This window comes from Semicossyphus pulcher, unplaced genomic scaffold (assembly GCF_022749685.1).
Source record: "Semicossyphus pulcher isolate SPU_LCO1_2020_fin unplaced genomic scaffold, fSemPul1.0.p SCAF_17, whole genome shotgun sequence".
Taxonomy (NCBI): domain Eukaryota; kingdom Metazoa; phylum Chordata; class Actinopteri; order Labriformes; family Labridae; genus Semicossyphus; species Semicossyphus pulcher.
In genome coordinates, this window is record NW_027211681.1 from 27,704,523 (window position 1) to 27,719,440 (window position 14,918).

General features: G+C 39.6%; 1 long non-coding RNA gene across 1 annotated transcript; it reads left to right on the plus strand.

Moving 5' to 3' along the window:
• Window positions 1-9,991: 9,991 nt before the first annotated feature.
• LOC138595111 (uncharacterized) lies at window positions 9,992-13,235 on the plus strand. The gene is made up of 3 exons (XR_011308452.1): window positions 9,992-10,073; window positions 10,489-10,598; window positions 11,742-13,235. It is a non-coding gene; the product is annotated as an uncharacterized lncRNA (long non-coding RNA).
• The last annotated feature ends 1,683 nt before the right edge of the window (window positions 13,236-14,918 follow it).

Sequence of the window (14,918 nt, forward strand, 5' to 3'; positions counted from 1 at the left end):
GAATCCAAATGACGTTTGACATTTCTTGTTATACATTTTTGATTTGAATAAAAAATTATGGAAGTGGGCTGAACTCTGTCAGCATTGTATTTGCGAGGTTCAGGGCTACTTTGAAACAGTAGATGTCATGTTGTGACATTTTCAATCCATCCAGTTTAGTTATATAATTTACAGCCTAAATAAAAGGTTTTTAGTCAAATATATAAAACCATCAATCTACATTGCATTCAGTTAGTCCAGTTTCAGTTCAGTTTTTTGTTGTGTCAATGTACATAGAGCAATGCAGGAGACACAGCATGGCAGGCTGAAAACCTTTGAAACAGTAATACTGGGTGCTGATTTATCTACACAGTTCTCTTCCTCATCAAAACGATCACACCACAGGGTCAGATTAAAGCCAGTAAAACAATGAATAGAGCAGTTAAACGTTAGCCAGTAATACTATGAAGCCCCTCTTTAGCCTTCTGGCCAACTAAATATTGTATCTATTTAAATTATATTATTAAATATAATTCTTGCATGACTTGAAACACTGAGAACCGTTGGCTGAAACTGTGTCAATCTCCAACCGTAAATGTAAATTGCATGTAAATCTCTGATAAACTTGTCTTGCAGGTAAAACATGAGTATCATGGAGGTTGATAGTTTTTTGTAGTGATGAACCGACCAAGGAATCATTAGTCCAAGTTGTTATCGTTGTCATTAGTCCACATTTGATTCTACTGACACAATTCTAAGGCGAGTACAGTCATAACTATAACTATGTCCACATAAAATACCCTGCCAAAGCAGGTCTCCGAACGTTATGAGTCAAGGCTACATGAAAGCACAATTGATCTGGTCAATGTTTAACTTCCGAAAACAAACTGCACAATGCCTTTCTCCTGTTCTTCCTGTTCTTCCTTCAAAATATTATCTTAAAGACAAGTTCAAATAAGGGCAAGGAGTGACGGGAGTTCGGCCCTGTTAAGGCTCTCCTCTTAAAAATACCACTTCCTTGTGACTGCATTCACAGCACTTTTCACTGAGTAGAAAACAAAGACGACAGCATCTGTAAGACGTCTTTCTCCACCAAAGCAGGTATGATTTTTACTTGTACAGATCACGAGCCAAAAGATCACGCAGGTAAATGGGAATTTTCTTTTCAGGACCTGAAAGAAAAATGTTTCTTTTATTTTTTGAATATTTAGAGAATAATCAACATTATTTTATATGCCTCGATTTAACAATTTAAAGGTACACATGGATTTTGGTATTAAATCTCTGCACATGAAATACATTTTTTTCTGATATCAGTTTCAGTTCTCACTGTCAACTATTAGAATTAACCTCGTCTGTGCCTCAACTGAGTGTTAATGGAGGTTTTATACTTAATCTCTAACACATTTTCTTTTTAGAGTGGACATACAAAAGTATCATAAGTCCTGACATCGTGTAAATATGTCAAAAGCTTTTTAATTCAAGGAAATGTTAATAAGCCACTTTAAATCAGAAGACTGTGTAACAGAGGCCACTGTGGCTGCAAGAAGCAACTGCACTGTAATGACACTGTGAATTTCCCTAAATTTCCATGATGTCATGAGTCAGTTGCTTTAAATTAATCCTGTTTGGGCAACCACAAGTACGGATCCAGGTTAGATACGGTGTGTTGACTTCTTTAGCTCGACTGTTTATATAAGTTTAGATGTAAGTTTACACGCACACAGTTACAATCAAAAAACGTAGGCTATATATCCTCTGGGATTATAAAGTCATAAAGACGCAGCAATTCTTTGAGATTAAAGTCACAAATTTCAGAGAAAATTTGTGTTTTTTCATCTCTTCATTTAACATACGAGGTTGTTGCTTCTTATTTATTCATTTTTTACATACAACTAAAATATGCCATCATAAGTGAGTCTTGTGTTTCTCAAATGAATATGAACCGCTGACTATTGTTCAGGTTTATCTAGTCTGCAGTAAAAATATAAATAAAATATGCTTACACAGCTGGAGACCTGCCAAAGGATGAGGGATAGTTTGCAAAGGTTTGACTTTTAAAACCTTTTGCTAAATTTCTTAAGAATCAGCAAGTGATTTGACAGTTCTTCCGAATCACCGCAGTCTTAACGTCTTTACTTCTCAGAGAACTTTGTTTCAGCAAGATATGCGTGTAATACCCAAATATTAAATGTAAGAAGTATACAGGCAGCTGGTAGTATGTGGTGGTGACCCCCCCTACAACTACAACATGCTGCAGTTGTACCTTTTGATGTTTTACTGTTCTCTTCTATACTGATTGTTAAAAACAGTGAGATGGCTTTCATGTGCTGGACGGCTGTGACGCTGGCCTTGTTGCTGCCTGCTGGAAACAGTTTGGCGGCTGTGGACCAGAACAAACTTGCAGAAATTGTAAACGAGGCCTTAAACAGGTGAGTCAGCTTTCTCTTAAATGGAGAGAGGAGAACAAATACGTATTGGGATATCCATCTTTAATAAGCATTCTCATTATAAAGACCTGACAGGTTGACCATCTTCATTCTGACTCAACAAAACGTGTCCAATTATCTTTGTCCAATGTTTATTAATGTGCATGTATACACAACACACTAGGGCTGGGCGATATGGCCAAAATCCTATATCACGTTATAGGTTTACATTTCTCGATAACGATATACATCACGATATATCATGTTTTCTGGTAATTTAACTAAAAATTGGTCCATATACATACATTAGCTTTAACAAGAGTTAGCATTAAATTAGCTTTACCTGTGGCGTTAGCTTATTGACAGCTTTATTACCATGGTATACTGTCCTCCGCTGATAAAGCAGGATATGATATCAGCGGCCCGGCTATGGGCCCATCAAAAAACGGAGAAGAGAGAAAATATATTATCTCAGTCTGTTACGTTTGTTTTTAAATGAACGTTAGAAACCGGAATCGTGTGTTTGTCCGTGTAAACGGACACTAATGCACCGGAGGTGGACACACCATAAGCATTGCGCAACAAACGGATACTCCTCAGTGAAAAATAACTCATGTTTATCCCAAAGAAGACCGGAGATGTTTTAACTGTCTGTAAATCATCACGTGAGCTAAACAAGCCGTGGCATTGGCTGGCTGCCCCAGTGACGTGTCACAGCACATGCCGTGCATGATAACATAGACCCAACTAATCCATGATGAAATTCGTCGCCAACTATTTTAATCATGCTTTTGAACCGATATAAAAAACATCCATGTTAATAGACAGCGCCTGCCTCTATGGTTCACTCCAGGTTCACTCACACGTGCAAGGATTAGAATGTAAAGCGTTTGCCGTAAAGCAGTTCAGCCGCTGTTTTGTTACATCATGATAGAGACTACATAGAAAAACATACGATAGATTGTTTTAAGGATATATATTGTCATACTGCCCAGCCCTACAACACACACAGACAAATACCTTTATACATCACTATTATCTGCTAAAATGATCAAACACATTCTGTGACTTTTTTAATGCAGGTACAGACCAAGCTACAGGGGCCACAACGGTGTACAGTAAGTCAGCAACTACACTTTTGTTTGGGCTATAAAATGTTCTCCAGACTGCTGCAGGGAAAAATCCCAAACCCAGGAAGCATGTGTGCATTTCCTGTGTCCTTGCCTTAAAGTCAGTTTTTAAATGAGTTTTAAGGTAAATGCTTCAAATAAAGTCTGTGGTTAACACAGCCACGTGAAAGATATTCATTGTTTGCTCAAGATCATTAATTCATCAGTAAATACTCTACTGGAAAAGGCTGTTGCTAACAAGTAGCTAAATAGAAGCACCGAGGTTGTAGGGGACATGAAACACCATCACGAGCGACAGGGACGAGTTGGGAGCTCCGTGGTGGTGATTTTGAGATAATGACGGTGGTGTTGGTCATTTATGACATTTTACCTCTGGTGGTTGCATCATGCTTCAAAAATCATCCATTGTTGGAATAAAATTATGAGAGTACTGCTGGAGTTTGGTGTGCTCCCGTAATCTTAAAAAAATCTCAGCGGTCTAAAGTTAGTCTTTTTCTCATCTTTATGTTCCAATGAAATCAAACATGTTCTTATCATATGATAATATCATTCACGGTTTTTAGTTTCAGCTTATGATAATAGAAGCGCCCTCTCCAGCAACCAAACAGGTTGATAGTAAACATGGGGACATGGGGGTCAAGAACACCACCCAAAGTTTAAGGTTCTGAGGGAGTAAATGCCTCCATAGTGGCCTGATATCTCGCAACGCAAACCCAGCTAATGTTTCTCCTCAATCACCACAGAAAACACGAACCACGGCACGCACAAGGGCAGCGGTCACCAAAAGCTGCTTCTGTGCCTGCCCCGCTGTTTGTTTTTCTTCTTGTAAATTATCACCAGGAGCATGATGGGAAATTATCTCAAAAGGAATCTAGTTGTAGTTTTGTAATGAGCAGCACTGCAGCACACTAAGCTTTATGGACAGACTCTTTAAATTAACTCCTTGGTTACATTTTGTGTATCTCTTTCTTTTGACAGCAGATATCCCATGTTCAGTCTGGCTGTAACCATCCCATACAACAAAACCAGGGAAATGTACGATATCAGTGCAGTCCCTGACCCTGGTGACAACGTGAAGGAAACGATTCTACAATGTAAAGTGTACCACAGCTCGAGGGTGGTCGCAGCCACGGTTCTGAGATGGCCCAACGTTGTGGATCAGTGTCCTGACGAACCTGTGCAGTGGCCTGATGTTCTGAAAAAATGTGGTCACATTGGGACTCTGACTTGGTTAGACGTTCAGACGAAGTGCCGTGATACAGTTAAAGAGGGTAGAGCTGACCATGCAGAGTACCGTGTTCTTCAACACTTTAACTCCTTGTTCGAAAAGCACAACAAAAATGATTTGTTGCTTTTCTTTGTTCTTGCTTCACCGTGTGGTCAAAGATGTACGAGCAACTCAAATTGCTTTAGCATTCTCAAAAGCATTAAGGTGCTTCAGAAATGGACTAACTATGCTGTTGTGTTTTCTGATATATTCCAACCCCGTAATGGGATAGAAATACCTGAGGGAAACCTAAGGGCAGCTCTGGAGCGGCTTGGGAAGTCAATTGGTCTGAGTAACATATTCCGCTGCAAACAACACGGTGGAATGCAGTGCTCAAGCTGCTTTCGTGGTCATCAAGTCGCACACTATTGTTATTCAGACAAACCACAACCTGGAAAAAGATAAAACACTAGTAAAGATGACATTTTCAGCTCCTTAACACAGATGCTGATAATACTGAAGGAGCACCAGGGTGGCAGAGGCCCGACTGAGGACAGTGAAAGCAGAGGGGGCTTGGTTTTTACTCGCACATCTCACATTACTTAAAACATTTATTTCAACGTTTTAACGTTCATTTTGATGTCATTTTAATGCAGCTGTGTAAAGAATAAGAAATGAATAAATAGATTTATCTTCAGTTTGCAACTTTGTATATTTGTGATTCACAAGTTTCATGGATTGATGATTAATTATAGGCTTTTTATTTGAATGATTACACTTTTAGCACATTATCTTGATATTGTCAGATGTTCTCTCTGCATGTTTTCTCCTTTTGTGCTGTGTGTTCATTGATTCAATTTTGTGTGACCTTGTGTTACCTTTTGTTTTTAAATGTGGTACCAAATAAAGTTATTCTCCTCATTGTAGTTTTGACTCTGAACAGAAAGTTAGGCTGGGTAAGGTTAAAACACAGACTAGACTTTAGACAACTACCAAAGACTATCACAGCTTAGAGACACTAGTACTCACAAGTAAACAGGAGGTAAAATAAAAATGACAACTCTGCGTGAAGTCTGAGTTGCACATCTTCTCATTCATTGGACTACACAGCTGGTTTATAAAGGCAGCAATAAAAGAGATTATAAGATTAAAAAGATTTACTTATGCTGAACAATGTGCTCTTTCCTTAAAGGCCCTGGAAACTCGGCTTGAAATAGCAAAAATGCATATATGATATCAGAGCTGAGTGTGTCATAAAGCATCCACAAAAATCTGACTGAAAATAAATGTTCAGAAAATCAGCTCATTTGGCTGTTCAGACCATTTCTCAGGGCTGTGTAGGCGTGGCAGATCCCATGTTGATTGACACCTGCCGGGGTCCGCCTGTCCACGTTCTCATGGTAACTGTCAACACAACAATGGCGCATGGGAAAGCAGTGTTTCCTCTAGGACTTTCAGCAGCAGGGTAGAGGGTTTGTTGTGCCACACAGGTAAGTGCGCATGTGCACATCATATCAAAACTATTGCTGTCAGGTGATTAAAAAAATGAATCTTATTAATTACAAGATTTGTAATCAATTGATTTCAATTAATGAGCTGAAAGTTTGATACTGAGCGCACAGCTGATGTGGGCACGTGGATTGTTTACACTGCGTGTTAGAACTGCACATGTATGCCGATGTCAGCGATGCGGAGCAGACCCTCTTTTGCCGTTAGAAGTAAACTGGTCCCGCGGTTGTTTATGTGGTTGCCAAGACTTCACGAGTTCACTGTTTCACTGCTCTTCCTCAATGAGGAGAGGATGGACGATCGTTGATTTGAAGCTGAAATCTCCAAAGAGTCGTTTAATTACAACTTTTGAAGCAGCGGCTGCAACAATTCATTAAATGTATGTGGCGGAAACACTGCTGCTTCTCCAAGTCCGCCGCATTTACAAAATAAAAGAATGACATGTTGTCATCTCAAATGGTAGATTAGCACCCGGGACAGCACACACAGGCATGATTCAGACTCAGACTCAGAACATTTAAAACAGCACTGCAGCATATCGTAAATAGGAGATGTTGTTGCGGCTCAAACCCAGAAACAGTTTAATGTGGAGATGTGACGTCACGTCTTAACAACAAGCGGATAAGTCAAACTAAACAGCCAATCAAGGGTCATAGTCCAATCAAATGAGCGGAGGCATCTGCCACTGACTACTCAATCCCCGCCCTCAAAGCGTCCAAAGTTTTGTTGTGCGAGCGTAGATTCTGCAAACGAGCACTCGTGTAGATGGCCGAGCGAGCGCTGAGAGGAAATGCTCCCTCATGGTGACTGTGAAGGAAATTGTTATGTTAACCTGTTTGATCATGTGTTTAAATTTCTTTAATATGATGGAGTTAATAATCATGGCATAATCAGCTAAGGTTAATTTTAAGGATATGTATTGTCTGCTCCTCTCCAGGGTCTTGTGCATGATTTACTGTTGCTCCTTCTGTCCTCGAGAGATAGTTGGTGGCCTTGTCTGGGCTGAGAGCTCCAGGGCAAGGGGTAAACTCTAGATAGTCAGGTGCCTCAGCTAAAGTCACAACAATAACACCTTACTTTGTGTGACCCCCCCCTCGAAGATGTGGTCACATTTTCTGTTTTTTATTTTTTGTACAAGTAACACTGTTTATATTAGGGTAATGCTGATTTAACTGTCATCCAAGGCTTTTATATTGAAAACATATGTTAACCACTGTAGACAGCAGGGGGCAGTAGAGTGCATGTTGAACGGGACTGTCATGATGAAGAAGCTGTCGGAAGCTTGTCATTCTGGCAAGACTGACCAGATGAACGGCAGCAAGTTTTCTCTGCTCATTATTTCTCCTGTTTCACAGGTTGGTAATGTGTACAAATGTGTATAAATAAGCAGAACACAATATTGTGTCTTAAATATTTAAGCCGTGTTAATGATGCCCTGTTTAGTTGTTGTGCTAATGATAGCTACTCAAGCTTGTGTTAAGGATTACCTGTGTAGTTTGTCGCGCTAATGCTAGCTACGCTAAGCTCCGCCTTAGAGATGGCCTCGTTGTTGCCGCGGGTAATGGCGGATGCTATTTTTCTTTGGGTTTAGACCCCAGCTTCCTGATGAATGTAGAGCTCCAAGTTTATGTTTACAGCTCCCGTGCTCTTGGTTAAGTATACATTTAAAGTGTTTTATTGGAATTCTGTGTTTAAAATGTGTTGTGTTGGTCTGAGGTCATTCATATAAATGGAAACACACAGAGCATTGACTTTAGAGTGCAAACAGTTAACAGGACTGTAAGTAAAGAACTAATTTATATTAAAAAAAAGAGGGTTTATATTCCTACATAATAAGTCATAATATTGATTGTCTAGCATATGGATTTATTTCCCTATCGAATTATTGACAAATGTGTTTTACTGTCTATTCTTTATGGAATTTGTTTAATTTTGATGAATTTGTTAAGATGGAAACAAGACTTTGGAATAACTGAAAAGTACCGAAAAAAAGGGAAAACAAAGCAAATGTGTGTTTATTAATAAATTCTGGCAAGACTGACCAGATGAACGGCAGCAAGTTTTCTCTGCTCATTATTTCTCCTGTTTCACAAGAATATAATCTGTCTGCACGCACAGCGTACCTGGGCCTGTTACATTTGTCTCTGTGAGAGGAGTTCTTTCTGTAATGTATAACACACTCTGTGAACCTTGAGTCTGTGTCAGTCAGTCAGACAGCTGCGTTCTGTGTAGTACTGGTCTGGCCCAGCTCGAGTTGTTATTTGCTTTTACTCATCTTTTAATATTCAATTAAATGACATCAAAAGACAACTTTGTTTCCCTGAGAACTTTATTGGTCTCGTCATCAGAAAATTGCCACCACAGTGACGTTTTTGCGGACACTGTCCTGTGCGCTCGCATATCAGTTTTACGCTCGCGGTTAATGTTTTGTGCGTTTTGACACTAATTCAACGCAGAACAACAACTACAAGTCTACAATGAAGGGATGACACATCTACCTTCAGCTCCAGTGTCAGGTAGCAAAGTAAGTCTTTTCCTTCTTTTGATATAAGGGACACTATGTGAACAGTAATTTATGACTACATTTTTTATAAGCTTAAACTCAAAGTTAACATTTTCTCATGAGCAGATGCCGAGCAGAAACAGGAAGACTCTGGTTCTGAGCTGAATCTTCGAGTTATCCATCGAGCAGAAGTCTTCATCTCATCTTTATCTCTTCATGACTCAGCTGTGTGAGGGTGTTACATCTAACACCACTCAGGGCGTGATCACGGCGGCACTTTGTCCCCACAGAAGCCGTTTCTGTTTGTTTGCTGTTGCACAAAGACCACATGTGGTTTAACAGCCATTTACAACCTCTTTGGGGAAACAAGAAAAGAAGAACCATCTTTAGACTCTTAAAGCCAGTTGGTCTGAAATAACGTTTAATGCAAAGATGCAACTAGAAATTATTTGCACTTTTGATTAATCAGCTGATTATTTAATTCAGTTGGTTGCTTTATCATTTGGTCTGTCCATTCATCAGAATCTCCCAGAGCCCAAAGAGACGCCTTCATATTTCTTGTTCTGTCTGACACACAGCGAAAACACAGAGATGTTCAGTTTGATAAAACATAAGACAAAGAAATAATACACATCTGCTTATGATTGAACTGCATAGCTATCTTCAGAGCCTCCATAGAGGAAAAACATTTTAACTTGCAGACACAAACACGTCAGTCAAGGCATGTGTGAACAACAACTGGTGGCTTTGAATCGAGCGATGTAACAGTGGTTTCTGGCATTTAAAAAAAACATTAAAACAGATACGGGTTTAATAACTGGATTTGGGCACACTTTAAGAGTCATTAGGACCCTGTGTTCTCAAAAAATACACAGTTAGAATGCAACTCCAGAATCAGTGAGGAAATCCATCACCATACATTCTATGCTTCCATGGTTAAAGAAATTATGTTCCTGTTGACGTGCGATGTTTCTGGCTTTTGCTGTAGAGTCAATCACACTGAACTGAACTTTAAACGTAATGTTCTGTTGTTATTTGGATCTGCTGCAGTGCCACTTTAATTAGCTAACTCATAACTGACTGGAAACACGTTCTCCCCTTCTTCCTAATCTTGCACATTTCTAAGAAAATGCAAGTGCAGAACGATGAATGTACAAACAAGGTCATATTGAGGTTGACACATTTTGAGGGTGTGACCATGGTATCATACTGCTGTATAAAAGAGCAAGTTTGTTGTCACTGTGTTCATCTGAGCATCGATCAAGATTCTACATTGAACATCTTCCTCAAGCAAAAACAGAAGTTATAGCGTAAAGGTAAGATTGTGTTGATTGAGCTGTGCGCACTGTAAGATAAGATAAGATAAGATAATCCTTTATTTATCCCCAGAGGGGAAATTCAGGTGTTACAACAACACAAAGAAAAAATTGCAGTAAGTAAATAAAAATAAACACAGATAAATTAAATGAAACAATAGTGTTTAAGGATGATACATTAGGGGAGAGGGTCTCTCAAAGAGCGCCTCTCAAACTAAAATCTCAAGTCAAAAAGTCTGTCTTGTTTAATAAAAGAAAAGGTAAATGTCAAAAAATAGGCATTGCACTTTATTTTCCTACTTTAAACTCCTTTCCTGAAGTCTGTTTTTCACCTTGTCGTCTTTTTTCGGTTGTTTCTGATTTATATTCGTGATGAGTAAGTTTCACTCGATGATTACACTTTATATGAGCACAGATGGCTGGACTGTGGATGACTGTGATGCTGGTATTCCTCCTGTCTGCGGGAGGTTTAGCTACTGTGGACAAGAAGAACCTCGCAAACCTGATGCAAGGCCTAAAGAATGGGTGAGTCCAAGTCCTCTTCAGCCTCTGAAATGATGCATCTAACTGTCGTTTGACTTTAATTTGCAACCAAGGACAGCAGTTACCTCGGAAAAACTGAGCGATCCAAGGAGAACCTCATTCTGGCCATCAAAATGTTAACAACAGATTATAAATTATAAGCTTCGGGTGTTACCTGAAGACTCGGAAGACTCCAGTCAGACCATCATAATATTGGCGGACATATTTTAGGTTTTTTTAGTAGCATAACGTCTCCAAAGACGGCAGTGCCGTCTCCTGCCACAACTTAAAGGGATACTACAGTGTGAACATGGACCTTTGTTTTTTACATAATTTGGGTCTAATGACAAAGAGGCACAAACCATTTTAGAATTGCTTCAGTAGCCCGCAGTCGGAAAATGGGCTGCAGTCATTGGGAGCGAATTCACCCAACACAAAAAAATAACTGATCGAGGCAGCGGAAGACCAGCAACTCCTGTGTTCTGAGCTTAAATTCTTGTTTTTGTCAACGGAGTCTGGTGGCTTTAAAGAGAAGAGAATAGCAAAGCAGTAGCAATACAATAGCATCTCCCTCTGTAAGAAAAAGGTCTATCTCTGTAGGGATCCTTCCTGTAATGTGGTCACACGCTTAGAATAACAATCTGAGGGGCGCTGTTTGGCTCAGTCGGTAGAGCAGGTGCCCCGTGTACAGAGGCTACAGTCCTCGTCGTACTGATCGCAAGTTCGACTCCCGGTCTGCCGATCATCTGGTGCATGTCATTCCCCACTCTGTACTCCCAACATTTCCTGTCTATCTTCAGCTGTCTTATAAATAAAGCCAAAGGCCAAAAAAAAAAGAATAACAATCTGAGCGTGTCAGTGGAAACAACAAGTAGCTATTTTTAGTGGACGCATTTTGATGGGGTCACATTTTCAATGTAAGATTACATTTCAGCCGGTTTCATGGCTGAAGAAATCTTCTAGCAATTCAAACAGTTTTTGTACCTAAACGTCATTTAGACCCCAAAATATGTGAAAATTGGGCCAATTTAGAAAAAAAAGTTTTATAAAGCTATCATCTAAATACCTATAACACATCTTTAGCATAAACTAAAGAATCAAATAAGAACAAATGATATAAAATGTTGTTGTTTTCTCTATTAACAGGTACAAAATATCTGGTATGTTCAGTTTGGCTCTGAGCATCCCAAGCGAGGACCCAAAAAGCCTACAACAAATCTTCGAGGATAACCCCAGGGACACGGTTGAGGGAGCGGTCTCAAAAGGGTCAGTGTATAAAGGGACACACCTCGCTGTAGCTGGAGTTAAAAAACCTGAACATGCTGAGTATAGACTTCTGAAGGACTTCAAACTTGTCGGCAGTGATTTGTTGGTCATCTACTCTTATGCTTCCTCTTGTCCCTCAACTTGTACAAACACGAGAAACCCTTACAATATCATTGGTTTGATCAGAAATCTCGTCAACAGTGGCAAGTGGAAAAGATATGCATTTGTGTTTGAGACACTATTCAAGCCCCAAGGTAACGTTATTATTGATGAAGCTACATTACGTACGGCCCTTGAACAACTTAATAAATCTGGCCTCACTCTTGCAAACATATTTCGCTGTTACAGACCAGTAAACCGTGCTTTTCATTGCATCAGCTGCTCCAAAGGGGGAAAAGTTGCAGAGGAGTGTGTTGACTATAATGCAAAGTAATAAAGATTTAGACAGGCCGTCTCCTTACACTTTGTGTACTGGGACCAAAGAGGTGGATGCGGATATAGAGATGGCTTTCAGAGCCTTGCGTTTTTTGTAGGATGCACTTTTTGCTTTTAACTGCTTGCAGTCTATTCAGAATGCTGCTGCAAGGGTACTAACAAAGTCACACACCACCCCCACACTTAGATCCCGTCACTGGCTCCCTGTTGCATTCAGAATCCAGTTCAAAATTCTCATCCTCACTTACACATCCCTTCATGGTCCGGCCCCAGAATATGCGGCTGAACTTATTCACCCCTACCTGTCAACTCGCCCCCTCAGGTCAAACATGCTATAATTGCTGTCTGTTCCACGCACCAACCTTAAGACCTGCAGTGATAGAGCTTTTCAGGCCATGGCACGCAAACTTTGGAACGCTTTGTCCACATTATTTTCCTGTGTATTTTATCATTTCTTGTTTTGGGCTTGATGTTTTAAATGCTGTACGCTTTCATTTGTGTGGCTTATATGGCCATCGTATTCTGACTTTTATATTGCTGTACTGTGTTGCCAGTGTAAAGCACTTTGTGACCTATGTTCGTGAAAAGCACTATATAAATAAACTTTACTTACTTTTGCAGTGTTTTGAATCTTATAAGTTAAAGTGATGTAGGGATTTGGGGCTGGATACGTTCATGTTATTTGGCTTTGGTTTGAAATGCCATATGACGCCTCTGTATCTTTGTTCTTTGCATCTTTATCTAAATGTGCTGTACAGGTGGCATAACTATCAAACAAAAATGATTGATTTATCAAGCTGAGTAATTACATGTTTAAACTTGACCTCCGTATTTACAGTACTCGTGACACTGTACTTTATATCTCTTTATCTCTGTAAAGCTGTGTCAAATTCCCTGATGTTCTGTGTTCTTTCCTATTAAAGCTTGGCTCAGCATCCAGTGTTGTCATGTTGGTTTTCTGTGTGAGTTATTGAACACCTGTATACCAACGCTATACTTTATGAACAGTTTGAATTATACAGACCACACATGATTTCTGTGATGCCAAAAACAAGGTCAGAATTTGATAATAACGATGGCATGAAGTGTCAAATGCAGAATACTGTGGATTAGCTGGATGCTATTTATAAATATGGGGTTTCTCCAACATTTGGAATGTTTAGCTAACGTTAGCGACAGCACCTTAGCTGAAGGAACAGAATTACACTACGCTGCTATGTTCTGGTCTCAGAGATAACATTTCTTTAAGTGACATTCTTGTGTCAGCAACTGGTGGATGAGAGGTGTTTACTCACTCCATGGTAGGTCTTTATTACGGCTAACATTAGCATTTTTTATGCTGTAGAACAACAAGTACAAGACTACAATGAAGGGATGACGCATCTACCTTCAGCTCCAGCTTCAAGTAGCAAAGTCCTTTTCTTCTCTTCATATAAGGGACATTACGTGAACCCGAGGCTGCAAATTCTCCACTTGAATCAGAATATTTTGAAGAAGCCATTCTCGGAGTTCCTTTTCTTTACTGCTCTTTCCTCTAGTATTTTGCAGTCAAGCTCAGTCTGCTGTGAGGGGGGCTGTTGTTTCTGCTGTGCTGACATTGTTGTTAAACAGGCCAGAGCTAAACGAGTTAAAGAAATGTGTTGCTCAGATTATCTTCATTAAGATTAAAAAATAAGATAGAAACCGAAATCTGCAAGAAGTCTGTGAGCTAGAAAAATCACAGTCAACACGCTCCAAACAACAGACTGTCGGTGTTTGAGCACAGTGCTGATCACCAGAATGAGGACAAACATCAGTTAAAGCTTTAAGTCATAAGTAATGAACATTATCAAGAGTTAGGTCCCCAAAGCTTTCAGTCATCCACCAGAATAAGTTCAAACCGCAGCATCCATTTCCCTTCATGTAAAGCACTCTGAGCTGCATTCCTTGCATGAACAGTTCATAGAAATTATTGATATTTTTTTTTTTTTACAATATGTTTATTTCCTTTTAACATGAAATTATTGATATTATAATAATAATGAGCTTCAGTGTGTGACAGCAGAAATCCTGTGAGTATTTTCTGATAGTTGTAACGTACAGTTTGTGTGAGCTTAGAATCCACGGTGACATTTTCTCACGAGCAGATGCCGAGCAGAAACAGGAAGACTCTGGTTCTGAGCTGAATCTTCGAGTCATCCATCGAGCAGAAGTCTTCATCTTATCTTTATCTCTTCATGACTCAGCTGTGTGAGGGTGTTACATCTAACACCACTCAGGGCGTGATCACGGCGGCACTTTGTCCCCACAGAAGCCGTTTCTGTTTGTTTGCTGTTGCACAAAGACCACATGTGGTTTAACAGCCATTTACAACCTCTTTGGGGAAACAAGAAAAGAAGAACCATCTTTAGACTCTTAAAGCCAGTTGGTCTGAAATAACGTTTAATGCAAAGATGCAACTAGAAATTATTTGCACTTTTGATTAATCAGCTGATTATTTAATTCAGTTGGTTGCTTTATCATTTGGTCTGTCCATTCATCAGAATCTCCCAGAGCCCAAAGAGACGCCTTCATATTTCTTGTTCTGTCTGACACACAGCGAAAACACAGAGATGTTCAGTTTGATAAAACATAAGACAAAGA